Source organism: Gorilla gorilla, chromosome 11, assembly GCF_029281585.2.
Source record: "Gorilla gorilla gorilla isolate KB3781 chromosome 11, NHGRI_mGorGor1-v2.1_pri, whole genome shotgun sequence".
NCBI classification, from domain to species: domain Eukaryota; kingdom Metazoa; phylum Chordata; class Mammalia; order Primates; family Hominidae; genus Gorilla; species Gorilla gorilla.
In genome coordinates this window covers 61,958,651-61,971,432 of record NC_073235.2, presented here as the reverse complement: position 1 = coordinate 61,971,432, position 12,782 = coordinate 61,958,651, and the positions used below count along the sequence as shown (strand labels likewise).

Sequence of the window (12,782 nt, the reverse complement as noted above, 5' to 3'; positions counted from 1 at the left end):
ATTGAATTTGGGTCTCATACTTTCTGTGGTTTGCTCACTACCAAGATTTCCCCTTTACATTTTGAGATGCTGCCTTAGGTCTGAATTCTGACCTCTTGCACCTTTAGTTGATAAGCCTGCTGTTTTTTATTTGACCATCATCTGTAGTTATAACTATGTGATTTAGGCAGTAGACCAGAAAGCTACAAAGTCATACTTTTTACTTCTTGTTAACCATTGGTCCAGACTAAACTCTCCTCTGCCATTCTTCTGCTTTTGGATGCTTTCCAGTATCTTCAGGGGGTTTTTTAAAGCCCAATTTTAGTAATTATTCTCTGTGGAGGATTTATACGACCACCTCACTCCTCCACCATTACCAGCAGTTGTCTCCGACCCCAAAATAAATCACTTAATTAAAAAAAATTTTTTCCTAAGACACTACAGATGTGTGGCATGTGACCCAGCCTAGCCAATCCAAATATCATCTTTCCTAGACAAGAATGATTGGTTAAGGAATGGACACAACATAAGTCAATTAATCAAAGCAAAGAGATTCCATTCTGGGATTTTTATTGGTGCTGGGGGAGGAAAAATGCCTCCCCTTGCACTGGCCCCCGCAGCTTCCTGCTCCAGAAACCTTGGGGGGAAAGGCCCGTCTGAGGAGGCAGAACCAGAAGAGGAGAGATAAATTAGGTCTTGGTAAACCTTCAGTCTAGCTTCTTCATCTCTACAATGAGCCTTTTCCAAAAGCTTTTGAGTTATGTGAGTCATTAGATTAACTTTTTCACCTAGCCATATCGAGCTGGATATTTTGTACTTTCAACTTAATTTTTACATAACGCTGCACACCCTCCATGACCTAATCCTGCCTGCCTTCTCAAATTTATCTGGCACTGTTCTCATTCTGACCCCTTATCTTTCAGCCTCCCTGACCTTTTACTTCTTAGATACAAAACATTCTTTCCCAACTCAGAATTTCAAATACGCTGTCCCTCTGTCTGGAAAAGCTTCATAAAGCTGATTCTTCCTCATGCTTTGTCTCAGGTTAGATATCCTGAGATATTATAATAATTAATTTGATGTGTCCCCTTGACTGGCTCGTGGGTACTCAGGTAAAACATTATTTCTGGGTGTGTCTGTAAGGGTGTTTAGCAATTGAATCAGTGGAGTGAGTAGAGCACATTGTCCTCCCCAGGTGGGCATCATCTAATCCATTGAGGACCTGCAGAGAAGAAAAAAAATGGAGGAAGAGGGGAGTAGTTCTCTTTGCCTGACTGATTGATCTAGGACATCAGTCTTCTTCCGTGGCTGGGACTTACACCATCAGCCCTTCAGTTCTCAGAATTATACCACCAGCTTTCCTGGGTCAGCCTCCATAATCTCAATTCCTTATAATAAATCGTATATAATAAATTAGTGTATCCTGTTGGTTCTGTTTTGTGAAGCATCTTGACTAATACAGACCTTAATTAGACCTCTAATTATAGTCTCTAGGTAATTGCTGCAGCTATAATTTCCTCCATAGCACTATTCACAATTTAGAATTGGACATTTGGTGTTGTTTTACTTATTTGTCAATTCTTCTGCATTTAAAGGGCAAGGACTTTATCTGTTTTACCAATATGTATCCAGTCAGTGCCTGACACAAAATATATAATAATAAGAAACAATTACTGAAGAAAGGAAGGGAAGGAGAGATGAATTTACAGGACTAAGACTTAAAACTTAAATGATAATTAACTCTGATTAATAAGTTTTCTGAGCTGTGCTGTGCATTGCTCTGGTAATAATCAAGTGACTATGCAGATTTTAGTTGGGGATGGGCATTGTAAGCTACAGGATAAGGAATTTAAAAGATCAGTTGAGATTACTGAAGAGGCAATGTATGAAAAACAAACCTGAAAGTCAAAATTATGGTTTAACTAGAACTTAAGAGACAGCCAAGACTTAAGTTTATACTTAGTAGAGAATCATCAGGGAATGAGATAGGCCTGCTCTTGATGGTTTGTGGATAAAGCCAAAGTTTCTTTGAGTATTTATGTTATACTCTGAACTATTACAGCATGATTTTCTCTTTTAGTTGATGTGTTAATGTTGTAGGCGTCTATACATCCTAAATAAAGTCTCTTGAATTTTTTTTTTTTTTTTTTTTGAGACAGGGTCTCACTCTGTTGTCCAGGCTGGAGTGCAGTGGTGCAATCTCAGCTCACTGCAACCTCTGCCTCCTGGGTTCAAGTGATTCTCACACCTCAGCCTCCCAAGAAGTTGGGTACATGCCACCATGCCTGAATAATTTTTGTATTTTTGGTAGAGACAGGGTTTCACCATGTTGGCCAGGTTGGTCTCAAGCTCCTGACCTCAAGTGATCTGCCCACCTCGGCCTCCCAAAATACTGGGATTACAGGCATGAGCCATCGCGCCTGTTCAGGCTGTTGAATTTTCAACTGTCTAGCCTTTTTTGCAGTGGGGTTTATTTAATGAAAGGTTTGATCACAAGTATTTTCAGAATATTATTTTACTTCACTTTTTAGTAGAACTTTGTAGTTTTAATTTGGGATTTTAGTAGTAGGTTACTTGAGAAAGTTAATATGTTCAAGTCAATTAAGTTCTCTTAAAAATAAAGCAAATATTATAGGTTAAATTGTATCCTCCCCCTCAAAAGACATAGGTTAGAATCCTAACCCCTTAATACTTCAGAATGTGACCTTACTTAGATATAGATACCTTACAGAGCTAATCAAATTAAAATGAGATCATTAGGTTGGGCCTTAATCCAATACATATCCAGTATTTTTATCAAAGGAGAAATGTAGACACAGAGACATGCACAGCAGGAAGCACATGTGAAGACACAGGAAGCATACCCAAGGTTATAAGAAACTAGGAGACAAGCATGGACCCCATCTTTCCTAGTGCCTTCAGAAGGAACATGGCCTTGTTGACACCTTGATTTCAGACTTCTAACCTCCAGAACTATGAGACAATAAATTTCTGTTGTTCTAAGTCACACAGTTGTGGTACTTTGTTATGGCAGCTCTAGCAAACTAATACACCCAGTCTATACTTTCAAAGGTGATTGTAATAATTTATGTTCATTATGGGAAAACTAAGACTTTCTTATGTATTGAAACATAAGTAGAACAAGATTTAGGTTAAGGTAAGTAAAGTAAAACAAGAATTATATTACTTTTAGTTTTTTCTGTTTCCTTACTAGAAGTACAGCTATATTTGAATATAGAAATGTATATAAAATATTCCGTATTTTTAGCATTTTAATCTATGAACTCTAATTTTTTTCATTAGATCCAACAAAAATTATCACAAAAGAGGAACTGTCCTTATCTTTTAAGAATAGTCATTTGCCTGAGTATTGGTGCATCATTTCTTGAACAAAGCTTATTCGGCATGTTTGATGTTATTAAATGGCAGCTTTTCTTCCCAAAGCTACTGCGGCTCCCAGTGACTTGTTTTCTAATAAAAATGCCTTTTGAAGAGAAAATGGTAGTTTTACAGTGGTGAGTCCTGGCAGATACCAGCTTAACCAAGTGATCGAAGTTAATGTCACCAGAACTACATAGCAACATTATGGGCCCTAGATAAATTGCTCTGAGAAGGGCACATTGACCATCTTTTCTAATAATGCATCACCTCTTCTAATCGTGAGAACACATCAGACAAACTCAACCAGAGGGACATTTTACAAAATACCTCTGACCAGTACACTTCAGTGTATTAAAGTCATAACAAACAAGACTGAGGAAATAACACGACTGTACAAAATTAGGGAGACACAACACCTAAATGTAATATAAGATCCTGGATTGGATCTTGGGACAGAGAAGTGACATTGGTGGGAAAACTAATTAAATCTGAATAAATTCTTTATTTTAATTAGTTAATCAAGGTTAATTTCTTAGTTTGGAAAGTTGTTCTTTAGTCATGTAAGATGATAACATAAGGAGAAGTAAGGTTGGGTAGACAGTATATAGGAACTCTGTGTACTATTTTTGCAACTCTTGTGAGTCAAAATAATCTCAAAATAACTACTTAAAAATAAAAATAGGCTGGGCGCAGTGGCTCACACTTGTAATCCCAGCACTTTGGGAGGCTGAGGTGGGCAGATCACAAAGTCAGGAGTTTGAGACCAAACTGGCCAACATGGTGAAACCCCATCTCTACTAAAAATACAAAAATTAGCTGGGCGTGGTGGTGGGCGCCTGTAATCCCAACTACTCAGGAGGCTGAGGCAGGAGAATTGTTTGAAACTGGGAGGTGGAGGTTGCAGTGAGCCGAGATCGCACCATTACACTCCAGACTGGGCAACAGGGCAAGACTCTGTCTCAAAAAATAATAATAATAATAAAACCCAATCTGAATAGACTTTTCTCAAAAAACATATAAGTGGCAGCAGATATATGAAAAAATGCTCAACATCACTAATCATTAGGGAGATGCAAATTAAAATCACAATGAGATATCATCTCACACCTGTCAGATTGGCTTTTCTCAAATAGACAAAAGACAAGTATTGGCAAGGATGTGGAGAAAAGGGAACGCTTGTACACTGTTAATGGGGATGTAAATTAGTACAGCCTTTATAGAAAATAGTATGGAGGTTCCTCAAAAAACTAAAAACAGAATTACCATATAATCCAGCCATCCTGTTTGTGGGATTTACCCAAAGGACTTGTAAACAGTTTGTCTAAGAGATGTCTGCACTCCCATGTTCATTGCAGAACGATTAACGATAGACACGTTAAGGAATCGTCTTTTTTAAGTGTCAAAATATAAATGTTGAGAACAGCCCAAGATGGCCAACTTCAATGATTGTGTGTTGGATAAGGAGAAGGTATGCATAGCTGCCAAATTCATCACTCATGCACCCGCAGGAGAATTTAATGAAGTATTCAGTGATATTCGGCTACTATGTAATAATGACAGTCTCCTCAGGGAAAGGGCAGCATGTGCATTTGCCCATTATAACATGGATCAGTTCACACCCGTGAAGATGGAAGGATATGAAGATCAGGTCATAATTACAGAGCATGGGGGACCTGGGTAATAGCAGAGTTTTAGATCCAAGAAACAAAATTTCCTTTACATTTGATCACTTATAGAAAAAAGCAAGTGACCCCCAGCCAGAACAAGTAGATGGAGGTCTGAAGTCTTGGAGAGAATCCTGTGACAGTGCTTTAAGAGCCTATGTGAAAGACCATTATTCCAACGGCTTCTGTACTGTTTATGCTAAAAACTATCGATGGGCAACAGACTATTATTGCATGTATTGAAAGCCATGAGTGTCAGCCTAAAAACTTCTGGAATGGTCGTTGGAGATCAGAGTGGAAGTTTACCATCACACCACCTACAGCCCAGGTGGTTGGAGTGCTTAAGATTCGGGTTCACTATTACGAAGATGGCAGTGTTCAGTTGGTTAGTCATAAAGATGTACAGGATTCGCTAACTGTTTTGAATGACGCACAAACTGCCAAGGAGTTTATTAAAATCATAGAGAATGCAGAAAATGAATATCAGACAGCAGTTAGTAAAAACTGTCAAACAATGTCAGATACCACATTCAAGGTCTTGCGCCGGCAGCTTCCGGTTACCCGCACCAAAATTGACTGGAACAAGATTACTCAGCCACAACATTAGCAAAGAAATGCAGAATGCCTAAAGGCTGAATGTAGGATTCTTCAGTATGTGGAAAGACAAGGATTCAACATGTGGTCATATGATAAATAAGTGATTTATAAACAAGAGTGATATTTTGCTAGAGCTTTCAAAGTTAACCGGTTTTCTAACCTCATGGAATACTGTTGAACCTATAGCATTGTCTGATTCTTTTGTGTTCTCTGCTTTGTAATTTTCCATTATTGCTATATCCAAGTGTAAGTCTTTTTTTTTTTTTAATTCTGCCACATTTAATGTTGGAGAGAGAGATCTATCCTAGAGACATTTTACTGTTTAAAAAAGTTTCCTAGCCATGAAGCGCTGCTACTGATTTAGACAAGGTATTATGGTCATTACTTTCTACCCCTATCCTTCCAAGCACTTCTGATACTGCAGTGGTTTTTACTGATCCACCAGCACCTAAAGAGGCTGTACTACAGTCTATAGCTAAGTGGAAGACACATTCATCCTTCTCCCTCTGACTGCTTTGATCATCATTTATTGCATCTCAGAACTGTAATTTTCCAAAGTTTGGATTGGGACTTTTCAGGTCCTTTTTGGAGGGCAAAGGAAGTGTCAGCTTCTCTGGGGAACTTGTTTTTAAATCCAAAGACTTGAACCACATTCCCTGCACTTGAACATGTTTGCTTTCATCCCTTCTCTCATTGTCTCCTTCCCATCTTAGTACCATTGTAGTTATAGACATCTGCATTTTTAGAAGAGTTTTAGCCATTTATTTTTTTAAATAGTCAAGAACTGCTGACATACTGTGGATATAGAGTATAAAACTTGAAAAATGCAGATGTTGAAGGAATAATAGGTATCTTGTGCTTTAATACTTTATGGCAGGATTGTACTATAAGCAAATGAATTAAACAGCTATGTAAATCATAAACAAAAACTAAAAATGAACCAAAATGAAAAGGATAACTTCCAGGCAGTATCTTTCTATTGTAACCTGTTATTTAAGGAAATACTAACGATTTCTTCTAAATAGGATGTAAAACTTATTTCAGATTACTCTTCCTCAGTCCTGCCTGCCAAGAACTCAAGTGTAATTGTGATAAAATAACCTGTCCCAGGTATATTGGCAGGTATGTGTGTAATCTCAGAATACACAGGTGACATAGATATAATATAACAACTGGTAATGGTGGATTCATTTACATTGCTTACAGTTCTATGACCAGGCCTTAAGGGAAGTTCAGTTTTAAAAAAAAACAAGTAATGTCTTCCTGCCTATCTCCAGATACATGTAAAAAAAAAAACGTGTTTGTGCTTCAGTTTTGTTTTTGCTCAGTAATATAGTCAAGGAACAGTTTGTTTCCAAGTACCCATTGAGCTGTGTATGCATTTTTGTTTATTTCAAATAAAATATATTTGTATTATTTGTCATCCATACTATCCATCCATACCACACTATCTTCTGTATGAGATAGTCTAATAGAAATATACCTGTTTTGTTCTAAAAATATATATAAAGGTTAACTGGCTCAAAGCATTTTTAGAATACAAGAGTGAAATGAGAATTACTTGGAGAGAAATGTTTTGTCACCAGTAACTGTAGACTTCTTTCTGTTCTTAATCAAAGTTCAAGTTTACAGAATTTGGACATTTTGAGTTCAGAAATATTTAAACATTAATATGCTTAAGAATTTTAATATGTGAGCCAGTAATTTGAATATTGCTTTGGTTTACGGTAATTTTGGTGATGTTCATTTTGCTATTACACTAAGTTATTACTGATATTAATTAAAGTCCTCATAACAACTTTATTTGAATATACCACCATTTTTAATGAATAGCCATACTTTGCAAGATGTACATTAGAGCCTGATTTTTAATGTTGCAAATTTATGCTTACCATTTTGAACAACTGGAGAAAAAATTTGAAGACACGATATAACAATTTTGTGTAGCATTGAAAGATTCAAAGACACTTTTAGCACACAGAAAAACGTGAAGTTACGTTATGGTAAGCAATTTTCTTGACTTTTAAAAAGATTGAGTGCTTTAACATACTTGGTTCTTACAATTATTTTGTTTTATTTGCTTTCTGGACTTTTCCTTAGTGATGGGAGATTTTGTTCACTGGTAGTTTAGAGTCAAGGCATTAGTTCAGTACAATTTCATTCTGATAGGGGGAAAACCTTGTTGAATTATTCTTTAATATTAATAAAGGCATTTGTAGTTACCATGCCTTGTTACTGACACACACCAGCATTTGTGTACTGATTTTAATCACTTTTATATGTAGTGATTTGATTTGGCTAGTAGAATTTGAAAAGCTTTGCTGAAAAATATTCAGCTCATTGTAATTTGAGAACATAGGCATTGCAGATGTGTATTAATTTTTATTATGTAAAATGTATACAGTTACCTATCTTAAAATAGAAACTAAAATAATATTTACATTAATAATATTGAAACTATGTTTGAATGTTAATATCTGCAAAAAATTGTGGTCTTCTAAAAATATTGTTTTATGGTATAATTCATCAGCTTGCAAATGTTTTCTCTGAGCAGAACTCAAAAGTTTTCATCAAGACAGGTTTTGTGAGCAATACATCTGTTGATATTAAGTATATTAATGTAAGAAACATTTGCTTTTCTAAAAGTGAAACATTCTACTATCCAGATAATTTTGTTTTGTACTTATAAGGTTAATAGAGCCTATTTGACTTGAGCTGTATTTCATTTTGTAAAAGTATCTTTCTGCTTTTTTATTAATACTGAATATGCTTTGTTTTACATGTAATTATAGGATTGACTGAGCCATCATCAGTCTATGATCAAAATTTTCCTAGTGAACAGTAGTTTGAAATGTTAAGATAGTTGAAGACTAAAGGCATTGTCCTGGCAGTGGAGCCAAGGGTGTAAACAAAACAGCAATCCCTGCTGTATAAAAAGATTAAAGCCACAAAGTGACATCATTCTAAATACCTAGTGAGCTTTTACTAACCTTGTGAGTGACTTTTGCAGTTGGAGCAAATTGACATGTTATATTTTAATCATTTAAAGAATAATTTCCGGTTATTCTAGCCTTTTAAAAGAAGAGTGAAACAAAGAATTGAAAACTACTGTTTTGGAGATGCCTATAGCAGGTATTATGAAGTGTTGCCTCTGCCAACTGATAACAGTTTGCTTTGTGCAATGTTTTGTAAAGAGTAAAAATGGTTAAGAAATGGCTGTTTCCTTCATAACTTTTATACCCTAGTAATGGTACGATAAAGGACAAATTGCCAATAATCTATCATGAACAATGAAAGGAGGCCCCAAATATAACTGTCTGGAGATTCAGGAGTACTTCTTGAGCAATAGGTTTTTGAAATAGTTAGTAAAGAATATAATTATAAAGAGTAAAAATCAAAAAGCATGTTATATAGGCTTTGGAGGTTCTCAAGTGGAAGAAATAATGTGACCAAAAATACAGCAGTGAGAAACAATTTATTAAATTCTTATTGTGTTTCAGATTATTGGAAATCCTGAGCTAAATAAGATTCAGTTTTTGCCTCAAAGATCTAAAATCCTGGCTTATAATTCATTTGCATAGAGGTGATAGTTTAAACAGTATAAGCATGTGAAATACTGAAGGAGAAAGCATAAGAGAAGGAAAGAGATAGCTGGACAAAATCTTTAGGAATGTTTTACATTTGGGGGAAAAAAGCAAAAGAAAATCCAATAAAGGAGATAGTGTTATTGAAAGATGTATAGTTAAGAAGAGGATCAAGAGGGTTCCACGACCTAGATCTTAAGGATGATAATGGGTTTTGAAAAGAAAGGACCAGGCCAGGCGCGGTGGCTCACACCTGTAATCCCAGCACTTTGGGAGGCTGAGGCGGGCAGATCATGAGGTTAGGAGATCAAGACCATCCTGGCTAACACGGTGAAACCCCGTCTCTACTAAAAATACAAAAAATTAGCCGGGCATGGTGGTGGGTGCCTGTAGTCCCAGCTACTTGGGAGGCTGAGGCAGGAGAATGGTGTGAACCCGGGAGGCGGAGGTTGCAGTGAGCCGAGATCGCACCACTGCACTCCAGCCTGAGCAATAGAGCGAGACTCCGTCTCAAAAAAAAAAGAAAAAAGAAAGAATAGAAAAGAAAGGACCAGGCGCAGTGGCTCACGCCTGTAATCCCAGCACTTTGGGAGACTGAGGCAGGCAGATCATGAGGTCAGTAGTTTGAGACCAGCCTGGCCAACGTGGTGAAACCCTGTCTCTACTGAAAATACAAAAAAATTAGCTGGACGTAGTGGCACACAGCTGAAATCCCAGCTACTCAGGAGGCTGAGGCAGGAGAATCATTTGAACCCGGGAGGCAGAGGTTGCAGTGAGCTGAGATTGTGCCACTGCACTCCAGCCTGGGTGGCTGGAGACTCCATGTCAAAAAAATAATAATATGAAAGAGGCAGTCAGGAATGCCAGACTTATATAAGAGGTTGAGAATGAAAACAATAAAGATTAGAGGGATCTAGGAATCATGAAAACTTTCGTTTTACAGACCAAGTGGAAGGGAGGCTTGGGGCTTGGCACAAATGTTGAAAGATTCTGAGAAGTGAGGAGGAAGTAGACATAGCAGGTATAGGACGTTTCCTTTAAGGTTAACACAGGAGAGGTATTGATGTATTGAGAGGGAAAGAGACAGACAGGGTAAAGGAGTGGCCCTGGGAGGGGCTGGAGGTCATGCTGAGAAATAAGGGAATGGAAATGTGAAAATTGTGGTTCAAGGGTGAAACTTTAAGAGTTTAAGATCCTGGAGGTGGTAGGATTTTGTGTGATCAAATCCAACATGTGACCTAAATGGAATCAAGGAGGAATAAAGGGCCAGTGTTAATGTTAACAAATTAGGACCAGGGGTTGAGGAAATAAGGCAAAGGAATCTAGGAACCATAACTGCAAGTTTGTCTAAAGACTCAAGACAGCTTTTTGTTCTGATTGAAAGCCTTTGGAATGAGTCCCATGGATAGGCCTCTTCTGCTTTAAATGAGTAGTGAATTAATTCATTAAAAACATTTATTTTATGTCCGTTATGTACTAGACACTGTTTTTGGTGTTTGGGTTGTATTACTGAGTCCTGTATATGACAGTACCAATTTGTAATACTGAAATATTAACAAACTTGTTTTATACATTATGGTATAAAAATAGTCTTGCACTGTTTAAATTATGCTCAGAACATGAGTTCCTTGAGGTCAGAGATTGTCTTACTCATCCTTGTAGGCCAGTTACTTAAGCATAGCACCTGATGTTTAATAGGTATGTTCATGAAATGTTTGAATTACTGAAACTGTTAAATAACAGAATAATTCTGCAAGATTTTTACATGGAATTACTATCTGTGTTTTGTAAAAGGTGGAAGAAAAACAGTATTAAAATTATATATATAGCATTACAGAACTTTTTAATGAAAAAGATTACTTTTTAAAAAATATCACTGAGTTCTAAATTCTTGCTATAAAGGCAAAATATAGTAAAATTGTGAAATGTATTCTTAAATTATTTCCCTTCTCTAGTATAGCCTTTCCCACATGAAACAGGAAGTCTTTCACGTGGGTATTTTTTTAATGCATGGTATTACTACAATCATGATAAGTGATCTTAGTATACTTTACTAAATATAGACGTGAATGTTTTTCTCACCAGCAAGGAATGGACCTGTAAGACTCAGTCGTCACTAAGGATGCTTTCCATGCTTTAACTATTTTAACCAAGAATTTTAGAAGAAAGAATTAGGAAGTAGAGTTGAAGTAGCCTTGATCTGAACTCCCATCTCTGCATTCTTGCCAGGCATAGATGTCATTCTTGTGTACAGATCTATATTTTTTTCATTTGAATCTGTGATGTATACAGCTCATTTTGCTGAAATTTTCTACTCAGTTGCTTCCACATGTCATTCCTTTTAGAGTTAAAAAAGAACTTTTTGTTGTCAAATTATGTATCATTGGTTCTTAATTGTTGCCACAAGAGTGATAACTTCATTTACTTATTGCTTATGTTTTCTGCTTGTGAGACTACAAAGTTTAGCTTGTTTGCTTCTTCCCAATAATGAAATTAATGCTGTAACTATGCATCTAAGAATGCTGCTTACTACCAATTATGTATTACTTATTATTTATTACTTACTACCAATTATTAATTACAACTAATTGTAATTACAATTAGTTATTGCAGAAGTGTTTCTATCAGTTTCTAATCCTTGATAATTTCAATTATTCTGGATTTTTGTAATATTTAATATAGCTTTTGTAATTTTGAGGTTACTTCCCTCAAATTTCTTTGTATTAAATCACAACTACATACATGTAATTGATATAATTTAGGAATTGTTATTTGTAAAACATAAATTACAGATGACCCCAAATTCTCCAAAACTGCAATGTTCAGTTCAACTTGCTTACCACACAAATTGATGGAGAAAGAAAAGAACTGATCATAGTATGTTTATAAATAAAACATTTAACAACATTTGAGTCAGGAAGTTGAATTGACTGGTGAGAACCAGAGATTTTATATGTAATAACAAATGAAAGTAAAAACTGGTTTTTACAGTTACAAGCTCATTTTTTTGAGAAACTAGCTGGGTTTCTGAGAATTTGCCAAAAAAAAAAAAAACAAAACACAATATTTCTGGTAACCTATCACTGGTCTTAAAGATAATGACATTTGGGTAGCTTTTTTGGCAGTAGCATACTCTTTTATTTTGACTCATCTTCAGTGCTATTGCAGTCCACTCTGATAAAACAGAAGAACCAATTCAACAAAAACAATGATTAGCTGATTTAGAAGAGACACCCAAGTTTATGCCCTTTCCTTGTCCTCTTACCTCACAGTTTCCTTGTGGGCCTTCCTTGTAAAGATACTTTGAGGATCTTCCTTGTGAGATCTAGTTACTGCTTTGTTGTAGTGGAGCACTAACCTGAATCAGAACTTTTTCCTTATATAGCCTGATACAAAACATACTTAATGCAATTTATTTAAATCTTATTTTTAAAAGTCATTCAGATCTTCTTGTTTCAGTAAAGAATATAGCATTATTTCAATAAAGAATATAGGTTTTATATCAGACTTTAGAGGGTAAACTGACCGTTTTTTAGGACTTTCCCTTAGTTTTCAGGGAGCAAGAAAGCAAAGAGAA

The 12,782-nt window shown here is 36.0% G+C and overlaps 1 protein-coding gene and 1 pseudogene across 14 annotated transcripts in view; both read left to right on the top strand.

The window, feature by feature from the left end:
- The window catches only part of BAZ2B (bromodomain adjacent to zinc finger domain 2B), a 403,884-nt gene that overhangs the window by 245,956 nt on the left and 145,146 nt on the right, over positions 1 to 12,782 (top strand). The gene's annotated exons all lie outside the window — the stretch shown is intronic.
- On the top strand, positions 3,310 to 11,511 carry LOC129531887 (F-actin-capping protein subunit alpha-1-like; annotated as a pseudogene).